Raw genomic sequence first — 20,450 nt, 5'->3', positions numbered from 1 at the left:
ACAGCGAGGCCCCCGTGAGGAGCCCAGGTGGCTGCAGACCCTCCTGTCGGAGTCCCTGGTGACCCGCAGAAGAGAACTCTTGTTTTGTGTGGAGAGAAATAGACCCCGAGCTAGGGCTTGCCAAAGAAACTGTACTTTTAAAATCATAGGTAGTGGTTACATCCCAGTAGGGACCGGGAGAGGCAGGTGAGTGGCAGTGATCCGGGATGTAACTTGTAGGAGAGCCTTCCCTGTCAGTGCCTTGCATAGCTACCCACGTTTCATTCATTCGTTCATCCATTTCTACGTTCCGCAGACATGCCGGGCCCCAAAATGTGCAACACAGTGAAAGATCTTAAGACACCCTTTGCGGAACAGCCTAGGGGTTTTTTTTCCCTTTTCTTTTAAATTCCTGGAACAGTACATGTCTTGGGAGCTAGGAATGTGTTTTCTCTCTCTTTATATTGATAGGCTTAATTCACTTATTTTCCTTTTATAAAGTTATGTAGTGGTCACATCTGGAGCCTGGGTCCTTGGCACAGACACTCTGCGGTGGGTCTTTACAAGATGGTCAGGAACTCCTGATAGGGATGCTTGGTGAACGGTCTTTTTTCTGAGGTTGGGGGTGAGCTAGCTGAGGGTCTTAGAGATGGCATCAAAGGTGGCCTTGGCCAAGTTGTCCAGGGTGGCAGTGCAGGCCCAGGCTGGGGTGTAGCAGGTCAATACCAGCCATCAGCAGCAGCTTGGGCACAGGGATTGAGACGGTACCAGTGCCTCTGGGTGCAGGGATGAGGTGCACCAGCATGGAGCCACAGCACCCAGTCACCTTACAAGGGACAGTGTGGGGCTTGCTGACTGTGTTCCTCCAGGAGCCTCACTGCCCAGGGATAATAGCTTGGCCAGGATGATGGCCTCACGGATGGCAGTGGCTACTTCCTTTGAGCGCTTAACACCCAGACCAGTGTGTCCTTTGTAAGTCCCCAATAGCGACAAATGCCTTGAACCAGGTCCATTGTCTGGCATGTGTCTGCTTTTGCATGGGTAAAATCTTCAGAACCTCATCCTTGAGGGATGCTCCCAAGAAACAGTCAATGATCTCAGATTCCTTGATGAACACAGGAGATGAATCTCCAGGGAGTTGATTTTCATGTCCTTGATCAGGTGGACCAATTTGGTGGCAGGGATCCACGCCTTGTCCTCAGCCTTGCCTCCAGGAGCTCCATGAGCTCCATGGCCCTGACCCTGATACTGGCCACAATGGTCACCCCCGGATGCCGCTGCCAAGTCCTCTGTAGAAGCCGCAGCAGCCTCCCATCCCAGGGCCCCCGGGGCCTCTGGGCCCTCCCGCAGCACTGGCATCGTCCGCCATTTGGTGTTCCCTGGGAAAACGAATTTCTTTCCAGATGTTTATAAAAGGTGCCTTGTGTTTTGTACAAAGCCTGTGAGGCACTGTGAGGGAAACGCCAACACTGAGGGTCCCGTTTCCGAGGGCTGCCTATTCTCACTTCTGGAGATGGACTTGCCCACAGACAGGCAGGATGAAGGGAGTGGTCTAGTGGTCCGCTGGAAAGGGACTCTGCCCTGAGCAAGTACCAAAGGTTTCCTGGTGGCAGCTGGAGCCAGGCTCAAAGTGAGAGTTTGGAGGCGGGTGGGGGTAATTCTTGCCAAAGGGTTAGTAGGATCAAAGCACAACTGGTGGCCAGGATGTGGCCAGAGGTCAGCAAGGGGTGGGGCCTCTTGAAGGGGAGCCTTAGAAGTTTTCTGAGAAGGAAAAGGAAGGACTAAGTTTTTCTAATGACTGGTGAAGTGTGAGGAGGGTCAGCCTGGTGTTGGTGAAAGAGTCTGAGGGCCTGGGGAGTGGGAATGGGTGGGAGAGGGTGTGGAGTCCTGGAACCCGGTACAAGGGGAAGAAGAGAGCAGTCACAGTTGGCCCCACAGCCTGGTGTTTCCGCAGGTGTTGCAGGGAGGAACCCAGCAGCCTCAGTCCCTGCTGACCTGTCAGGAGATGGAAAGTGGAGCCAGTGCCTCAGCCTGAGAAGGGTGTGGCATGAGAAGTGGCAGGATGCGAAGGGCAGTAGGAGGCACAGAGGCCCCCAAGTCCAACCATGTTCTCAAGAGTTTGCTAATGCTAATGAAAGAACTTTCAAAGAGATATGTGGTTCCACCTTGTTCAAGCCTGTAGGGCTCTATGAGAATGCGGCCCAAAGGGGCAGGGCGGCAGGCAGGCAACCCCCTTTGGAAGCTTTCTCCCTTTTTGTCTCTGTAGCAAAGTCGCAGCTAGCTCTGTGAAGGACCGCTTTATGGCAGTGTCTGGCTACACCCTGTGACCCAGTTCCCCCCTTGGTTTGACCTTACTCTTGGAGTTCTCTCACTTAGCTTTCTGGTGCAACTGCTGTTGGTGGAGAATTTCCTTCTGGAATAAACTTGGGGTGGAGGGTGGATTTTGTTTTGACAAGGCATAGGATGTTCTATATTTATCTTTCCCCTGTTTGCCTCTCTGTGCTTTAATGAGAGTGGTGAGGGAAATTTGCATGTATGTGTCTTTGCACTCACACACAATTTTTAGTCTGTCGACAGGCTTTATATCTTTCTTATTTTTTACTTTATAAGTTCATTACGGCCAGGGGATCATGCTTTCTTATGCAACGTTTGTTCATCAAACATACTGAACATGTGATTTGTAGAGGAGGTGGACATTAAGGTACATAGTTCTTGCCCCCCAAGGCCTTCCAATCCCACTGTCAGGAGAAGGGAAACCTGACACACGGCACTTGATGCCCCTTGAAACTAATGGTCCGGGAAAGCTTCCTGGAGGAAGAGAGACATAGTTTTGGCATTGAGGAATGGGTAGGCTTTCATGAGAGAATAATCAGTGGTGTGAAAGCAGAAAAGAAAGGGACAGTCTTTGGGGAACACTGAGTTGGTGTTTTGAGCAGAGGTGATGTGCCCTGGAGGGGATTGGATGGATCCTGCCTGGAAGGGCCTGGAATCCCACAGTACTTTCAGAGTGCTCACAGCTGCAAGGTACAGAACTCTTAATGGAAATATCTTAATTCAGCAGCATGTGTTGGTTCCCAGAGCTGACAAGGTATCTTGGCCAGATCCAGGGACTCAAACAATGATGCGAAGCCGTGATTTCTCTCTATGTCACCAGCAGCTCCAGGCTCACACTAAGCTCTTGTTTACAGACTGGATGAGTCTCTTTTGCCCAACTTAGATCAGGCTCTTCTCCCTGCACTGTGGCCAAGGACTTGGAGCTTCACCCTATGGCCCAGGATGAGGAAGGTTACGTGTGCCATCTTGGATTCAGAGATGGAGCCACTAATGGCAGCTGGCATATGTGAGCCCAAGGGGGAAAACTACACCAATAACAGATCCTTGCTGGCACGAAACTATGAAGCAGAAATGAGCAGCCCATAGTCTCTCCCTCAGCCTGCCTTACTGGGATACCAAGGCTTGTGGGCACAGGACAGCTCTGCCTTCCTGAGAAGTTCTGTCTTATCTTTGACCAGGGCTGGGCCCTGGATTCGGGCCCACTGTTAAGCAGGCAACCTGCCTGATTATACCTGCCCTGGCCTCCAGAATTGTCTTTTCTTTCTTTCCTTTGCTTGCTCCATTCTTCCTGCCCCATTCCAGTCAGAGAGAAAGGAGAATTTATTTCTCATGCCGTAGAATGGAGTGTCACCATTTTGGTGCCAGTTCTCTGAGCCCCGATTCTCACAGGGTGATGTGAAGAAGGCCAGATGCCATCTGCATACATGCCGGGTGGCATCACAGCAAAGGAGCAGGCAGCTTAGGAAACTCACCTCTTTAGTAACGCGCAGTAAGAATGTCTGCTCTTTGCTGAAATGGAGAAACCATCCCTATCTTTTGAGGCCACAAGCCAGCCTGCCCTTTGCTGCAGAGGCAGACACTGTCGTTCAAGGATGCTGCCTACGCACAAAGGAACAGGGGCAGGCAGTGCCCCACTTTAAGGCAGCAGAACCGTGAGGGGCCCCTGGAGAACCGTCTCCCATCATGGAAATGCATACCCTTTCATTTTCAGATAATTGTATTACAATCGAGCATTCCTCTCCGATACTAAGTTTCCTCTGTAAAAGTCAACTAAAGACTCAGAAGCTGGTTTCATGAAGGATGTGTGTTGGTCGTTTCTCACTGTGGAGCACTACTATCACTAACCTGGTGACCATACACATTCGTGACTATTGGACAGCATCTACAGGCCAGGACAAGCCGTGGCATAAGCAGTTCCTCTGAGTCAGGTCTCACAAGGGTTTGGCTGAGGTTGTGGCCTCTGAGGGTCTGTGAGGGAAGGAGATATGACCCTCTGGTTATGGGCAGAATTCAGTTCCCTGCAGCTGTAGGACTGACCAGCTGGATATCTTGCTGGCTGTGGGCTGCAGGCCACCCTCAGCTCCAAAAGGCCACAGGTATCTCCTTGCCCTGTGGGCTCCCCAGCATCACCACTTACTTGCTACTGTACAGCCCACAAAAGAGAGGGCCAGCGACTCCAGCCAAGTGGGCACTGCAGTCTGTGTGAGGAATCCCGTCATCACATCTGTCCCATCACAGTAGACACGTGCTGTCCTGCTGTCTTCAGATGTGTTCATGGTGCTAGGTTATCTTAGAAGCAGCCACCATCTGGGGTTCAGTGACAGTGTGTGTGAGGGGTGTGTGGGCCCAAGGTGCCTGTGTGCTTTGAAGCTTGGGAGGAGGGGCCACCTGATAAGCATTGGGATGTTCTGACCAGGTTTGTCTCTGTTCTGCAGCCTAAGTGTCCTCTGATCCACTGCCCTGAAAGTTAGCAAGTGGGGCAGGATCCCAGAAGAGGTGAGTCACTTACTGGGCTTTTTTCCCCAAAGACCTCAGCGTGGATCCCTCAGCTGGGTCACACTCCATCAGACCACCAAGAAAAGGTGCACTCTCCTGAGATCTGGGGCTGCATCTTTGATTCTTGGGGGCAGAGGTCCTATAGCTGGTTGATGCCAGGTCTGGGCTTTCTCCAGATCACACTTCTAACACGGAAAATAACCGTGCCTACCAGGGCCGTCATGGACTTCCACCCTTTCCCCTGTCCTCAGGTGCAGACCCAGCCACAGCGTAGTCCACCCCAGGCTCCTGGAGCAGATAGGCAAGTTCCCGTGGCCTGGAGGGCAACAGGTGAGATCTGGCTGCCTGAGTTCCAGCCCCCAAGGTATGTCCAGGACATGTCCTTCCAGATGGGTGTCAGGGTGACTACAACATTTGGGCAGCTCCAGGAAATTGGTTGTAATTAAAAATCTGTGGGAAGCAGAAATACATCATCCATAACATGGTTCCTGGCAGGGTCGAGATATAGACTCTTCGCATATTTGTTGGAATAGAAGAGAAAAACCTTTACGTTCCTTTGCATTTTGCTAGTTTAGACTGTTTAACATGCCCCAGGTGTGCTGTGGACCCGCCAGATCCACGTCCTTGCAGACTTTCTCCAAGGCTTACGCATCTTCATACTTGATAGGGTGGTTTGTACAAAAAAAGGGGTGGGATTAAGTTGTTGGATATATTTCTCTGCAACTTGCCATCTAACAGAGCACAGCAAACCGTTGTAGGCCGGCCAGGCAAGGAGCGGTGGCCTTACTCATCTCCATAATATCCCATGAAGGAGCTCATTTTCCTCAGTGATTCAGCCTTTCACTGAATCGGACCTCGACAGGATTCAGTTCGGCTGCCATTTTGGCGGTGCTGCAGGGGATGCCCTGCCTTGTTCTCGACGGACTGTGCACTAGTTTGTTTGGTCTGCCGTAACAAGGGGCCACAGACTGTGTGGAAGGTCCCCAGTGCCTCCTGGACCAGTGTTGGACTCTGCCTTTTAGAGCTCCCCCAGGACGTCACCCAGGAGCTGGTCCTCAGGTTCAACTGCCCCACCTCCCTGGGCAAGGGGAAGGTGCTCCAGGCCACCAGCATCATCTGGTGCTGCACTGAGGTGAGAGCTGGCCCAAAGGGTCCTCCACACCCATGACCTTGAAATGACTGGGGTGGCCGAAAGCCCAGACTCAAATCTGGGAACCCCCCTGTGGCCCTGCAGAGCTTCCCCACTGGACTGTCCCATGGTCCCATGCACATGCAACCTGGACCTCCACTGCTCCCACCAGCTCCACGGGTGGCAGAGACACTCTTCACGTATGCGTAGGAATATTAGAGAAAAAAGTGTGTTGTTTCACTTCACAGCAGTGCACAAGTGCATCTGCATTTTGCTGGGGGGTTTTTCTTACCTGCCCGGCCCAGGGATCCAGGGGAGCAGTCAGCTCCACGGTCCTTGCAGACTGTCTCCGAGTCTACACACCCTCACACGTATCATCACGGTTTGTTCACGCACAAGGGGAGGGTGGCATGAAGCTCTTCTGTATGTTTCTCTGCTACTCGTCATCCACACAACATACCACAAGGCCTTACCAGGCCTGGAGCTGTGGCCTCACCTGTGTTCATAATATTTCCATGAAGGAGGACATTATATTCTGTGAGATTGGCCACAGCGATGCAGCCTTTCAGTGCTGTGGGACCTCAATGTAATTCAACTTGGGTGCCATTTCAGTGTGCTGCAGGAAACACTGAAGTGTGTCCCAGGGGACTGTCTGTTTGTTCAGGCTGCCGTGACACAGGGCCACGTCAGGTGGCACCTTCCCCTTGCCCGGGGAGGTGGGGCAGTTGAACCCGATGACGGCTCCCGGATGATGTCCTGGGGGAGCTCTGATGGCGGAGCTGGCTGGCCGCTCCCCAGGATCGCCGGGCCGGGTAGCTAATGCAACAGAACAGCAAAACGCAGATGTGCTTGTGCTCTGCCGTGAAGCACACACTCATCTTCACACAGTTCTGGAAGCTAAACATTGGAGATGAGTGGGTCGGCTGTGCTGCTTTCTCCAGAGGGGTCTCTACTTGGTTGTAGGTGGCTGTTTTTCATCTCTGTGCCACACATGTCTCCCCTCCTCTTCAAAGGACACCAGTCATATTGGATTAGGACCCACCCCAGTGAACTTAACTGTATTACTTCCTTAAAGACTGTAAGTCCAAAACAGTAATGGTCTGAAGTTCTAGGGGTTACAAAGTCATCAAATTTGAGTGACACAATTCAGGCCATAGTATACACTGTCCCCAGGTGGAGATATGTGGTCAGGGATGATGGGACTGCTGGTGGAAGGACCTGCACATGTAAAATTTAACAGTCACAGACAGATTCCAAATGAAAGAGGCTGTAGCAGGGACATTGCCAACAGCAGTTTCTGACGATAGCTGCTTGCTTGCGCCCCGCCTGGTCCAGGGATTTCTCACTCATTTTGATTTTTATTAATCTGATGTCAGGGTGTTTAAGGCAATCCCAGCATTCCTTGATTTGCAGTTGCCTCCCAGGCACTTTGATTCATCTCTCAGCTTTTCACCTGCCACGTGGATTTGTTCCTTCCTAAGTTATCTGCTCAGATGCCTGCCTGTGATGGGCTTTCTCCAGTCTGGAGTCCCCAGGCATTTGCCCCTTTGTGGAATTTGGGATCTTCAGAGTGAGGGTCTCAAACACCCTTTCAAGTCAATGGAGGAGAAATAAGGGTCTGTTTTGAAGTCCTTCCATCTTATGGACCGTGTCCATCCTGTGCTCTATGTCTAAACTGGGGAGGGAAGGTTCCCCAGACACTCTCCTTCCACATCAGAAGGGAAGGATGGTCCCTCTCCATCCACATCAGAAGTCTGAGGGAGCTGGAGGGATTGTGACCCAGGACCATTTTCAGTTCTGACCTGTATGACACTGAGAAGCCATTTGACATCCCAAAGCCTCTGTTCTTGTCCCTATAATGGAGATGTCTGTCAAGGACTTGCAGGGACATTGTTTTTGACACAGAGTATTAATACAGGGAGGTCTGACGCTCCTCAGCTAAAAACATGCCTAGAAGGTAACAATTGTATAAATATGTACACCCCATGAAACATAAATGTTACTTTTAAAATCTAGAACCTGTACCCTTGCTAGTGAGGCTGAGTGGGCTGAGTGTGGGCCTGAGAACCAAAGGCCCTGGTTTGACCCCCAGGGCATGTGCCTGGTTGCAAGTCAGGCCCCAAGCTGGGGGTGTGAAAGAGGTAGCTGACGGACGGACATGTCTCTCATACACTGGTGTTTCTCTCCCTTTCTTTCTCCTTCCCTTCCCCCATCTCTCTCAAAGCTAAAAAAAATTAAAAAGTAAATAAATTAAAACCTCGAACTGTTTGGTGAGGGCACTCCTGTCCCTCCTCTTTTCACATCCCTGAGGGCCTGGGAGTTCCTGGGTGAGCTTGAGACAGACTTCAATCCTCCTGGTGATTCACAGTGAGGCTGCTGACTGCCTGTCCCTCCTTTGTCCCCTTCAACATTCACCAGAGTTAACACCTAACCTGCAGGCAGCCTGCAGGATGCGGGCCCTCCGGGGACGCACACTGGAGAAGGTGACGGCGTCCCTGGTACCAGCTTTCCTGGGTGGATACACCCACCACATCTCCACCTTCGTGTCCATCCACCCGGCCTTCTCCAGAGCCCACCGCTTCCTGGACCAGCTGCTTACTGGGTGAACCCACGCCCCCTCTTTGGCACAGTGCTGACTCTGCCCACCACCAGCTGTGTGTCTGGAAGAGGTTACCGCATCTGTCTGAGCCTCAGTGTGCTCCTCTGACAGTTGACATGGTAGAGAATAAACCTTACAGGTGTTTGTAGTGACTACTTTGGACACCAGCCTTGGCAGATCCCAGCAGCTGACATGCTGTGGTTGTTCACGGCACTTATTTCTCTCACCTCCATCAAGAGTCAACAGCCTCACCCATCAGTGGCCTGTGGCATTTCTGAGCTTGGGAAGGCACATGGAAAACAACCTGTCAAGGAGTTTCGAATCCACTCAGCTGATCTTTGTCCTTGTCCTTGGTGTAGCCACATTAGGGTTCTCTGGGGGGCAGGGGGCCCCAGGCCCACTCAGATCTCTGGGATGGTTCTGCCCCAAGTTCATTTGCTTGGCCATGTGTATTAAGTGCTTACACCCAACAAGCGCATTTGAAGACACTTAGCATAACTGAATGAATGGAGCAGACACAATCCCTAGGCCTCAGTTCTAGGGAGGGAATGAGAGAGTCACACTAGACATCGTTTACAGGTCCTTTCCAACCTCCAGACCTGGGTGCATACGTGTCTTCTAGACATCTAGAGGCCAACCTCCCCATAATGACCGGGGAGACACACCACCCGAGCAGATGAAACAGTGAGTGGCTTTGGGGTTCAGAGGGTGGGCCTTCTGGTTCTGCAAAGTGGGGATTGTAGTTGGACAGGGACTGGCAGAACTGTGATCTTACACGTCTGCTGATTCCCAAGGGTGGGCTGAGTTCTGGTGGCTTCCACTCCCAGAGGTCAGGGGTCAAGGAGAATTGTGGATGGGGTCCCAGTCCTCTTAGAACCAAAGGGGAGGCTGGGATGAGTTGTGCCCTAGAGCCCCATCCGCATTACAGACCCATCCCACTCTGCCTGCTTTATTCCACATCCATCTCACCTGACCCCATCGCCAGTGGCAGTGGGCACTCGCAGGACCCGCTGCACAGAGTGTAGCATCACACAGAAAGCCGGGTGGATCCTGGCCCATNAGTGTGCACCTCTGACAGCTGGCGTGGTAGAGAATAAACCTTACAGGTGTTTGTAGTGACTACTTTGGACACCAGCCTTGGCAGATCCCAGCAGCTGACACGCTGTGGTTGTTCACGGCACTTATTTCTCTCACCTCCATCAAGAGTCAACAGCCTCACCCATCAGTGGCCTGTGGCATTTCTGAGTTTGGGAAGGCACATGGAAAACAACCTGTCAAGGAGTTTGGAATCCACTCAGCTGATCTTTGTCCTTGTCCCTGGTGTAGCCACATTAGGGTTCTCTGGGGGGCAGGGGGCCTCAGGCCCACTCAGATCTCTGGGATGGTTCTGGTCCAAGTCATTTGCTTGGTCTTGTGTATTAAGTGCTTACACCCAACAAGCGTATTTGAAGACACTTAGCATAACTGAATGAATGGAGCAGATACGATCCCTAGGCCTCAGTTCTAGGGAGGGAATGAGAGAGTCACACTAGACATCGTTCACAGGTCCTTTGCACCCTCCAGACCTGGGTGCATACGGGTCTTCTCGACATCTGGAGGCCAACCTTTTCATAATGACCAGGGAGACACACCACCCGACCAGATGAAACAGTGAGTGGCCTTGGGGTCCAGAAGGAGGGCCTCCTGGCCTTGCAAAGTGGGGATTGTAGTTGGACAGGGACTGGCAGAACTGTGATCTTACACGTCTGCTGATTCCCAAGGGTGGGCTGAGTTCTGGTGGCTTCTACTCCCAGAGGTCAGGGGTCAAGGAGAATTGTGGATGGGGTCCCAGTCCTCTTAGAACCAAAGGGGAGGCTGGGATGAGTTGTGCCCTAGAGCCCCATCCGCATTACAGACCCATCCCACTCTGCCTGCTTTATTCCACATCCATCTCACCTGACCCCATCGCCAGTGGCAGTGGGCACTCGCAGGACCCGCTGCACAGAGTGTAGCATCACACAGAAAGCCGGGTGGATCCTGGCCCATTAGGTGCAGAGGGGAGCTCCCTGTGGGTAGCCAGGTATGTGGGTCGCCCCTCCATCAGCACTTACTAGGCACCTGATGTGTGCTTAATTACAAGGAAGACAAACAAACCAAGCCTGTGGTTGTAGGTGGTACAGGGGAATGTGCACTGAGTGGGGATTCAGAAGAGACAGATGATCAGGATCCTGGAAGATGCCCCCTTGGGATGAGCAGACTTGAGCTGTATCCTGGAGCTTAGGTTACTGAGGACGGGCTGGGAAAGATGCTCCTGTCCCTTTCCCACCAGCCTTTGGTCCTGGGTCATCAACCGATGGGTGCCCTCGATGGACAGAGAATAAATTGCAAAGGCTCCTACAAGGCTCAGGCCGCACCCTCAGCTTCCATAGCTCTAGGTCTGACCAGTGATACCTGCCTGGTACTGCAGGGGATTGGGGACACTGAGTGAGCATGGGGCAGGGCTGGATGACACTCCCGTTTCTCCCCAGGAGCTGTTCAAGCGGGTTCTGCCCCACCAGTGCCTGGGCTCTGTCTGGCCCCTGAAGGACAAGCCTGAAAGACAGCACTGGGCACGCACTCTCAGTGCCACCATCACCCAGTACAGCTCTCTGGTGACCTGTGTGATCACCACCTGCCTTGGGGACCCAAGCATGAAGGCCAGAGACAGGGCCAAAGTGGTGGAGCACTGGATTAAGGTGGCCCAGGTATGTGATGGGAAGCCCAGGAGAGTGCCTGTCCTCCTTAATCAGCTCTCAGGATTGAGGGCTGAGGTTGAGGCCCAGCACAGTTACTGGGCCCTTTGTGCCAGGGGCACGCTGACCTTGAGTCTCAGGTCCCAGTGCTGGGAGGCTCACCTCCTAGCTGGCTCCTTCCTTGGGCTGAGCTAAGACCCTCCTCTCAGTGAGTGTTGGCCTTTGGGTCCTAAATGTGCCCCCCTGAGCACCTGGCCCACCCAGCAGGGCTGTCCCTGGAGGGCATTGAAGGGAGAAATCCAGCTCTCCACCTCACAGCTCATCTCCTTCCTTCCCAGGAGTGCAAGACCCTGAAAAATATGGCTTCCTTGCATGGAATAATATCGGCCTTCAGGAGCGTGCCACTCCATAGGTTAAAAAACACCTGGGAGAAAGTTTCCCAGTAAGTAGGCCTCTCCCCATTAGAGGGTGGACCCTGAGGTGTCTCCCAGGTGTCTCCCAGTGTCCCCTCAGCAGCTGGCACCTCTTGGGAGGCAGTCCAGCCTGCTGACATGGACTGTGTGAGTGGGTGAGGTCTCTAAGCTGCTCTGGCACCTCAGGCCAGCACTCTGTTTCAGGAATGTGTTTCCTTAAATGCCAGAAACAGCATGAACCAACTGGAGATTTTCAAGGGCTTCTAGCAACATGATCCTGTGCCCAGTTGAACCCAAACCTTGTCAAAGCTGAGCTGCTCAATAGAAATGGGAAGGGAGGCCCAGATGGCCAATGTGAGGCCCGCCCCAGTCCCACAAAGACCTCCCTGCTCACAGGACCCTCACCAGAGCAGTTCGAAACCTCCATTGTCCAAAGGAGTTTGCCTGTAACTCCCCTCCTCAGTCTTCCTAATCGTGCCTTTCCCTCTCCCACACCCTCAGGAGGAGCTCAGTTGTGTTGAGAAATCGTTTTCAAGACGTGGATGGAATGACCACCAAGCAGCTCAGGGACATAGAGCCCAGGCTGGAGGTGTGGGAAGAGAGCAGGGTGTGAGGGGGGTGGGCTGTGTGGGGTGAGGCTTTGCTACTTTCTCACTTCAAGATTCTCTGAAAATGGTCACCCTATGTGTCTGATTAGCAAGAAGAGGGAGCTGTTTGGTCCGTGGGCAGGTGGGGGCAGTTCAGAGACAGGAGACCCTGTCACAGCATAAATGAGTCGTCGCTGGGCAGCTCCAGCACAGGGGGGTGACTCGGCAGATTGAGCAGGTCTCTGGCTTCCATGCTGGCCCATCTGCTGCCACTTAGGTTTTTCCAGGCTGTTGGGTGAATGGGTGGATGGGGTAGCTGCTTCCCTAAAGCAGCCCAGCACGTCCTCAGGAAGCCAAACCCCTGGTGCTCCTCCAGTCCTCACAACATCTCCAAGAGGAGGGCTCCTGCCTGCCCCTGGGGACGGGTACTGTGGGGGATTCCAACCCGCCAAGTGAACCAAAGGGCTGCTCAGCCTTGGTCCCGTCTGCAGGACCAGAGATGGAGAGGAGTGTCCTCGGTGACTCCCTGTTCTGCCCCTAGAGCTCTCACTGCTAGTCAGTCAGTCAGGGTTCGGCGGCAACATGGGCCAGATGGTGTCTGACTGGTGTCTGGGGCACTGATGGCTTCTCAGTGGCTCCTTCCTCAACAGACCTCAGAAGCTTCCTGTCAAGGACTAGTCAAGGTGTCCCATAACCCCCTACCCTGCCAAACACGTGGGAAACCTTCAGGGTGCCATTCCTGAGTGGATGCAGAAAGACATCTGTGCAGGGGAAAGTCCTGGGCTCTCTGGGGAGGTGGAGGCCAGTGTGACCTTGGTTGCAGCCTGGTGGGCATAGAACCCATGGCTCGGGGCAGGCAGGATGTGCTCACCCAGGCTCCTGAGAGCCCTGTGCATCCCAGGGTTGGTCCAGATGAGGTGGGCACAACCTGAGAGCCCTGAGGACAGGGCTGTGGTTGGTGGGGAGGCTGGGGGTGAGGTGGGGCAGGTGGGACAGGAGGCCGCTCCTCTGTGGACTTCTGAGGCAGTCAACGCCCCCTGTTGGTCCCTGTGTCCTAGGCAGTGAAATGGGGGTGACCGTCCTGTGCTGCAGGCCCCACAGGACGGTCATTAGGGTCAGGGCAGAAAAGGACTGTGCAGAGCTCTCTGCCCCATTCCGCCCAGAGGGCAGAGGGCAAGAATAACACCGACAGGAGCATGACCCTGAGTCCTCAAGAGAGCCCCTGAGCTAGGTGGAGCTTCCACACTTTGCAGAGGTTGGAATGGGCTCAGGGAGGCCAGGCCCCAGGTTCCACAAGGAGTGAGTGTTGTGGCTGGGATTGTTCTGGAATCAGAGCGTGCTGGAGTAAGAGTAGCATCAGTACCAGTCAACTCGAGTCAGTTGTTCAGGGTCTGAGGTCAAGAGTTTTGAGGTGCCATCGGGTGGGGGCAATATGGCCCCAGTGATGCTGTCCTGAACCTTGGCAGAAGCGGCCCTCCAGGTTTGCCACTCTGCTGATGAACCTCCGGGGAGCTCTGAAGAGGCCGCAGAAGAAAGTGAGTGAGCCCATCTGGGGGACACCAAGGGGTCAGAGGAGAGGGGCTCTGCCTTCCCAGCTGGAGACCCCCAGGTCAAAGAAGGAGGCCTTCCTCCTGCAGCCCCGCCTCCTGCTCCCACAGACGCTGAAACCTTCCATTGGCAGTGACCAGAAGGAGGGTCTGGAAGAGATGGGTGCAGGGTGGCCCTGGGGGTGGGCCTGGGCCCTCAGACCCTGTGATTTGCCCAAAGTGGGTCCTGAGATTGGATTAAGAGCAGTCTGCTGTTTTTGGAGAGTGAGGGAAGGGGGATTGAGGGGAGGCTGGAAGGGTCCTGGGCTGTTGCCTGTGGGAACCTGGGGGTGGGCCAGGAGGCTAATGTGGGGAACCTGTCAGGGAAGGTCTGTGGGGGCACCTGACAGCAGGAGCTCATGCCCCCTCACCCCCATTGCCCAGTGTGTTCCCTTCCTCGGAATATATGTCAGTGACCTTGGGATGCTGCACTCTGCCATACAAGACTACCCTGAGGTTTGTGCCCCGGGGCCCGGTCTGGGGTGACCAGGAGAGATATTTGGGGAGGAGAGTGCCCTGCCTCAGTCCTGAGCCCTGAGTGCACAGCACAGCCACCCCTGGGTGTGGGTTGGAAAGCCCATCATAGGGATCCATGTCCCCCCTCTGGAGTCCAGAGCCTGTCCTGAGTCTTAGTCCTGTGTTTGTGTGTATCCCTGGCCCTCCTGGAACCTGACCTGAGGTCTCAGTTTCACCTGGGAAAGTGTGGGCATGGGGGCGGTCATGGCTTGGGGACTCTTTCTGATGGACTTTGGCTGTCTGCCTTCCCGGGACATGTGAAAAACCTAGCAAAGAAGAGGAAGGTGAGTAGCTATGACACTCCCTGGGGGGCAGGGGAGGGAAGAGGCAGTCAGAGCCACTCTGGTCGGCACACTGCTAAGCTCCATCCCCCACATCTGACATTTCCTGGGAGAATTGAATAATGGAAGTGGGAGACCCCTCCAGTTGGTGGCTGTGGGTAGGAGGAGGGCATGAAGGATAACTTCCAGCAGGAGGGACTGGCAATGCCCATCTGTGAGCACAGGTGGGGCCTGGGTGCAATTAGGGGGAGAATTGCGCTGTGTGTGCAAAGGCCCAGGACCAGTCCCCTGCCCCACCCTCACCCCCTGCTCTGACGGTGTCTGCATCCTCCCCTCCCCTGGGCCCCAGGAACTCAGAGTATTGGAGGAGATAGTGCTCCTGCAGCAGGCTGCTCAACTGTACAGCATAGAGCCCGAAGAGCAATTCCGGACCTGGTTCTGGGCCCTGGAGCAGCTCAGCAAAACTAAACTGAAGAAAGTTTTCTGACTTCCGCCAAGATGGAGGCATAGGTGGAAACACTGTGCCTTCTCCCACAACCAGGTTTGAATACAACAAAGGTTTGGAGAACAAGGACACACCCAAAGACCAGAAAACGGAATTATACGGAAGTCCGACAACTACGAACCGTTCAACTGGGACGGTAAGAGAGGTGGAGCCAGCAGCGGAGCTGGGTCAGGCAGGACAGATCCTCTGACCTAGGCGCGCAGGCAGCCCGGAACCAGTCAGGGTGCGGGGCAGACTGACTGCGGTCGCACATTCGCGCACAGTGAGACGACCACGCAGGCCCCAGGGGGCGAACCCAGTGGTGGAGGGCTGATGGCGGTGGCACACTCGCGTGCAGTGGAACGAAACGCGTGGACCTGGTGACGGTGGTGGCTGCAGTGCCAGTGGGGGCCACGGCGGCAGGCAGCAGAGGGAAGCCATTGTCCCTCTTTGACCCCACCCCCACATACAACGTCACAACCCAGCGACTTAGTTGCCCTGATCTGGTGAACACTTCAGGGCTCCGATTCTGCTACGGAACAGGCACGAACAGCCCAAAAGATGGCGCAAGAAGAACTCAAAGTCCCAGAGCCAATAACTCTAAGTGACCAAGAGATTGCCAGTCTCTCAGATGCACAGTTCAAAACACTGGTGATCAGGATGCTCACAGAACTGGTAGATTATAGTCATAAATTAGAGGAACATATGAAGGCTAAACTAATTGAAATGAAGGGAGATGTCCAGGAAACCAATAGTGATGGAAAGGAAACTGGGACTCAAATCAATGGAATGGACCAGAAGGAAGAACAAAACATCTGACCAGAAAGGAATGAAGAAATGAGAATTCAAAAAAATGAGGAGAGGCTTAGGAACCTCCAGGACATCTTTAAACGTTCCAACATCCGGATTATAGGGGTACCAGAAGGGGGAAAGAAACAGCCACGAGTGGAACACTTATTTGAACAAATAATAAAGGAGAACTTCCCCAGTCTGGCAAAGGAAATAGACTTCCAGGAAATCCAGGAAGCTCAGAGAGTGCCAAAGAAGTTGGACCCAAGAAGGAACACACCAAGGCACATCATAATTACATTAGCCAAGACTAAAATGAAGGAGAGAATCCTAGAAGCAGCAAGGGATAAGGGGACAGTCACCTACAAAGGAGTACCCATCAGACTGTCAGCGGATTTCTCAAAAGAGACCTTACAGGCAAGAAGGGGCTGGAAAGAAGTATTCCAAGTCATGAAATCCAAAGACCTACAGCCAAGATTGCTTTATCCAGCAAAACTTTCATTTAGAATGGAAGGACAGATAAAGTGCTTCTCAGATAAGGTCAAGTTCAAGGAGTTCATCATCACCAAGCCCTTATTATATGAAATGCTAAAGGGACTTATATAAGAAAAAGAAGATGAAAAATATGAACAGTGAAAGGACAGCAAACACACAGTTATTAACAACCACACCTAAAACAAAAGCAAACCAAGAGGACAGCTAGATCAGGAGTGGAACCATAGAAATGAAGAACACATGGAGGGTTAGCAACAGGGGAGTGGGAGGAGGAGAAGGGGGGAGAAGGCACAGAAAATAGCATAGATGGTAGGCAGAAAATAGGTAGGGGGGAGGGCGAGAATAGTGGGGGAAATATAGAATCTAAAGAAGTTGAGACATATGGTTATAAACTAAGGGGGGGGGAATGGTGGGGGAGGGAGTGTGCAGGTGGAGGGGAATGAAGGCGGGGAATAGAACAACTGTAATGGTATAATCAATAAAATATATTAAAAATAAAAAACAAGAAAAAAAGAAAAGAAAGTTTTCTTCACTGCACCCAACTGGGCATTCCTGTCAGTGTTGAGTTGGTGCCAGTGAACATCAGCTGACAGTCCAGGACACCCAGAGTGGGGCTCTCAAGTGATCACTCGATTTCCTGCCACTGTCCTAAAACCAACGTACCTGGCACTTGCACACGTCCCTTGTGCTCCGGTTGTCTTCCCAGCTGTACCTGAGTGTCTTGGGTAAGTCCCTGGGATCTATGGCTTCTCTTACTTGTGGTTGAGGTCCAAGACTTTATTCAGTTAAGGTAAGGGACCCTCATTTGGTGAGCTTGGTTCATGAGTTTAAACTGAGAGGGCCCCTCCATATGATTTGGCTTTGGTGCTGAGGAGAGGTATCCCTCAGTCGTGCTTGGCACTGAGAGAGCATCCCCCAGGGAAGGCTTTTCTCAGTAGCACTTGGTACCTAGGAAGGTTATTGCCTGGTTGCTTTTGGTACCAGCAAAGCTATCCTCCAGGTCTAGGCCGGGGACTACGCCTCGCCCATAAGATTTGTGAGGACAAACCATGCTAACAGGCACTCAAAAGGATGCTTTCATAAAGAGGAGTACAAAATGGGTAAGCCATGCTCTAAATTTTCACGTGCTAATCAGCGAGTGTCTGGGACTTTGGTTGATTATATGAACCATAATTGTGGTCCAGAGAATTTAATTAACTAGGCCTGTGGACAATAATCACACAAGATGATCTCAAGGGTGTTTTTTCTTTTCGGCCCCGAATAGGGTTTCTTTGAAACTCCAAAGCTTGTTCACTTGCATGCTCAATTAAAACAAAGGAAACACCATACCTCCTAGAAACAGTGGGAGCTTTTCATTTTAAACTAGTGATTTGAGCGCTATAAATAAAATCAAGAGACTACTATTGCCTCCCCTAGAAAAAAATAATTCTAAAATTGGGTAAATGCCTTGATAAATTAAAAACAACCCTGGTGCCAAGGAAACTGGAACAAAAGGGGGTCACAGGAAAACTTGCTCTCTGACTGGTGGATTTGCAACTCTGAAGCCGGGTTTGCTAATGAAGACCTCAGAAGGTCCCTTACCAGGGCCCCCTGGCTCACCACAACTGCCTGTCCTCTGCACACTTCCTTTCCCGCCCCATTTTTGTCTCTAGGCGGGCAGTCACCATCTGAGTCTCAGGTTTCACTTTGGGAGCCATCTTTCAATCTTCCTCTCCAGGAAAATCTCCTTTCAAAACTCAGGCCTTTACTTTTTGATCTTTCCAACTTTATAGAACATGCTTGCCTTCTATTTCATGTTTGTGTTTGTTGGTAAGTCCCCCTTGGGGAGCAACTTTTAAAAAAAGATACTGAAACCTCTCAGAGACAACAGAATGCGTTCTTTGATTTTAAAAACATCTGTAAAGGGGACTTCCAGCCAAGATGGAGGCGTCGGTAGACACACTGTGCCTCCTCCCACAACCAAAATAAGGACAACAAAAATTTAAAACAAAATACCAACCAGTACTGACAGAAAATTGAACTGTATGAATGTCCCACAACCAAGGAGTGAAAGTAGGCACATTCATCCAGACTGGTAAGAGGGGCGGAGTTGGGTGGAGAAGGGTTGGGGGGAAAAATAGCTGGAAGACCACAGCATGCAAGAGGTGGCAGGTGGACCCAGGAGGTGGCAGATTGAGGAGGGGCTTGGCTTGAAAGACCACTGGCAAACCCGGTGGTCCCACATTAGCGCGCAGATAAACCAGGCAAAACTGGGGAGCAAGACAGACGGAGCAACCCAGGGCTTCAGTGTGGGAAAATAAAGCCTCAAAACACTAATTGAAAACACCTGTGTGGGTTGAGGTGCCAGGAGAGACTCCCAGCCTCACAGGAGAGTTTTCTGGAGAGACCCACAAGGTCCTAAAATGTGCACAAACCCATCCACACAGGAATCATCACCAGAAGGGCCCAGTTTGCTTGGGGGAAGTGGGGGAAGTGACTGAAATCTGGCAGAGATGGAGCAAACGCCATTGTTCCCTTTCAGACCCCTGCCCTACTCACAGCGTCACAACACAGCAATGTGGGTTACCCTATCCTGGTGAACACCTAAGACTCCACCCATCACTATGTAACTTGTGCATCAAGATTAAAAATAAATGGCCCAAATGGAAGAGCAGATCAAAGCTCCAGAAAAAATATAACTAAGTGAAGAAGAAATAGATGACCTATCAGATGGACAGATCAAAGCACTGGTGATCAGGATGCTCACAGAATTGGTTAAATTTGATCGCAAATTAGATGAAAAAATGAAGGTTACTCTAAGTGAAATAAAGGAGAATGTACAGAAAACCTATAGTGATGGGAAGGAAGCTGGAATTCAGATCAATGGTGTGAACAAGAAGGAAGAAAGAAACAACCAAACAGAAAAGAATGAAGAAATAAGAATTCAAAAAAATGAGGAGAGGCTTAGGACATCTTTATAAATCAGATGTTTCCAACATCTGAATTATAGGGGTACCAGAAGGAGAAGAGGAAGAGCAACAAGTAGAAAAGGTATTTGATCAAATAATGAAGGAGAACTTCCCCAGTCTGGCAAAGAAATGGACTTCCAGGAAATCCAGGAAGCTCAGAGAGTCCCGAAGAAGTTGGACCCAAGAAGGAACACACCAAGGCACATCATAATTACATTAGCCAAGACCAAAATGAAGGAGAGAATTCTAGAAGCAACAAGAGATAAAGGGACGGTCACCTACAAAGGAGTTCCCATCAGACTGTCAGCTGATTTCTCAAAGGAGACCTCACAGGCAAGAAGGGGCTGGAAAGAAGTATTCCAAGTCATGAAAAGACTGGATTCATAGAGAAATCCAAGATCACTCTAACCAGCAAAGCCATCATTTAGAATGGAAGGGCAGAGAAAGTGCTTCCCAGATAAGGTCAAGTTAAAGGAGTTCATCATCACCAAGCCCTTATTATAGGAAATGTTAAAGGGACTTATCTACAAAAAAGAAGATTATCAAAAATATGAACAGTAAAATGACAACAAACTCAAAACTATCAATAACTGAACCTAAAAAAAAACAGAAACAAAAACAAAACAAACTAAGCAAACAACCAGAACAGAAACAGAATCACAGAAATGGAGATCACATGGTGGGGGGGGGGGGTTATCAGAAGGGAGGGGGAGAGGGGAGAATGGGGAAAAAGATTCAGGGAATAAGAAGCATAAATGCTAAGTATAAAATAGACAGGGGGAGATTAAGAATACTATAGGAAATGGAGAAGCCCAAGAACTTGTATGTATGACCCATGGACATGAACTCAGTGGGGTGGGAAGGGGGGATGGGGGGAATGAGGGTGGTAGCAGGTTGCAGGGCAGAGGGGAATAAAGGAGGGGGGAATGGGACAACTGTAACAGCATAATTAATAAAATATATTTAAAAACAAAATATATTCAAAAATGTATTTCCATGTCTCATATATTTTACCAAACACACATCTTATTCTCTATATGCAATCATTTTCACACTTTATCACAAGTGTTTGGACCTTAAACTGAGGCATCTTGCACCCTTCT

The 20,450-nt window shown here is 51.5% G+C and overlaps 1 pseudogene; it reads right to left on the bottom strand.

Annotated features, from left to right (window-relative positions):
- Positions 1-634: 634 nt before the first annotated feature.
- On the bottom strand, positions 635-1,361 carry LOC118992928 (40S ribosomal protein S2-like; annotated as a pseudogene).
- Positions 1,362-20,450: the final 19,089 nt, after the last annotated feature.

This window comes from Sturnira hondurensis, unplaced genomic scaffold, assembly GCF_014824575.4.
Source record: "Sturnira hondurensis isolate 20B ecotype Veracruz unplaced genomic scaffold, ASM1482457v3 Scaffold0008480, whole genome shotgun sequence".
Taxonomy (NCBI): domain Eukaryota; kingdom Metazoa; phylum Chordata; class Mammalia; order Chiroptera; family Phyllostomidae; genus Sturnira; species Sturnira hondurensis.
Note: the sequence above shows the minus strand (reverse complement) of the source record. Positions and strands in the feature narration are given on the sequence as shown.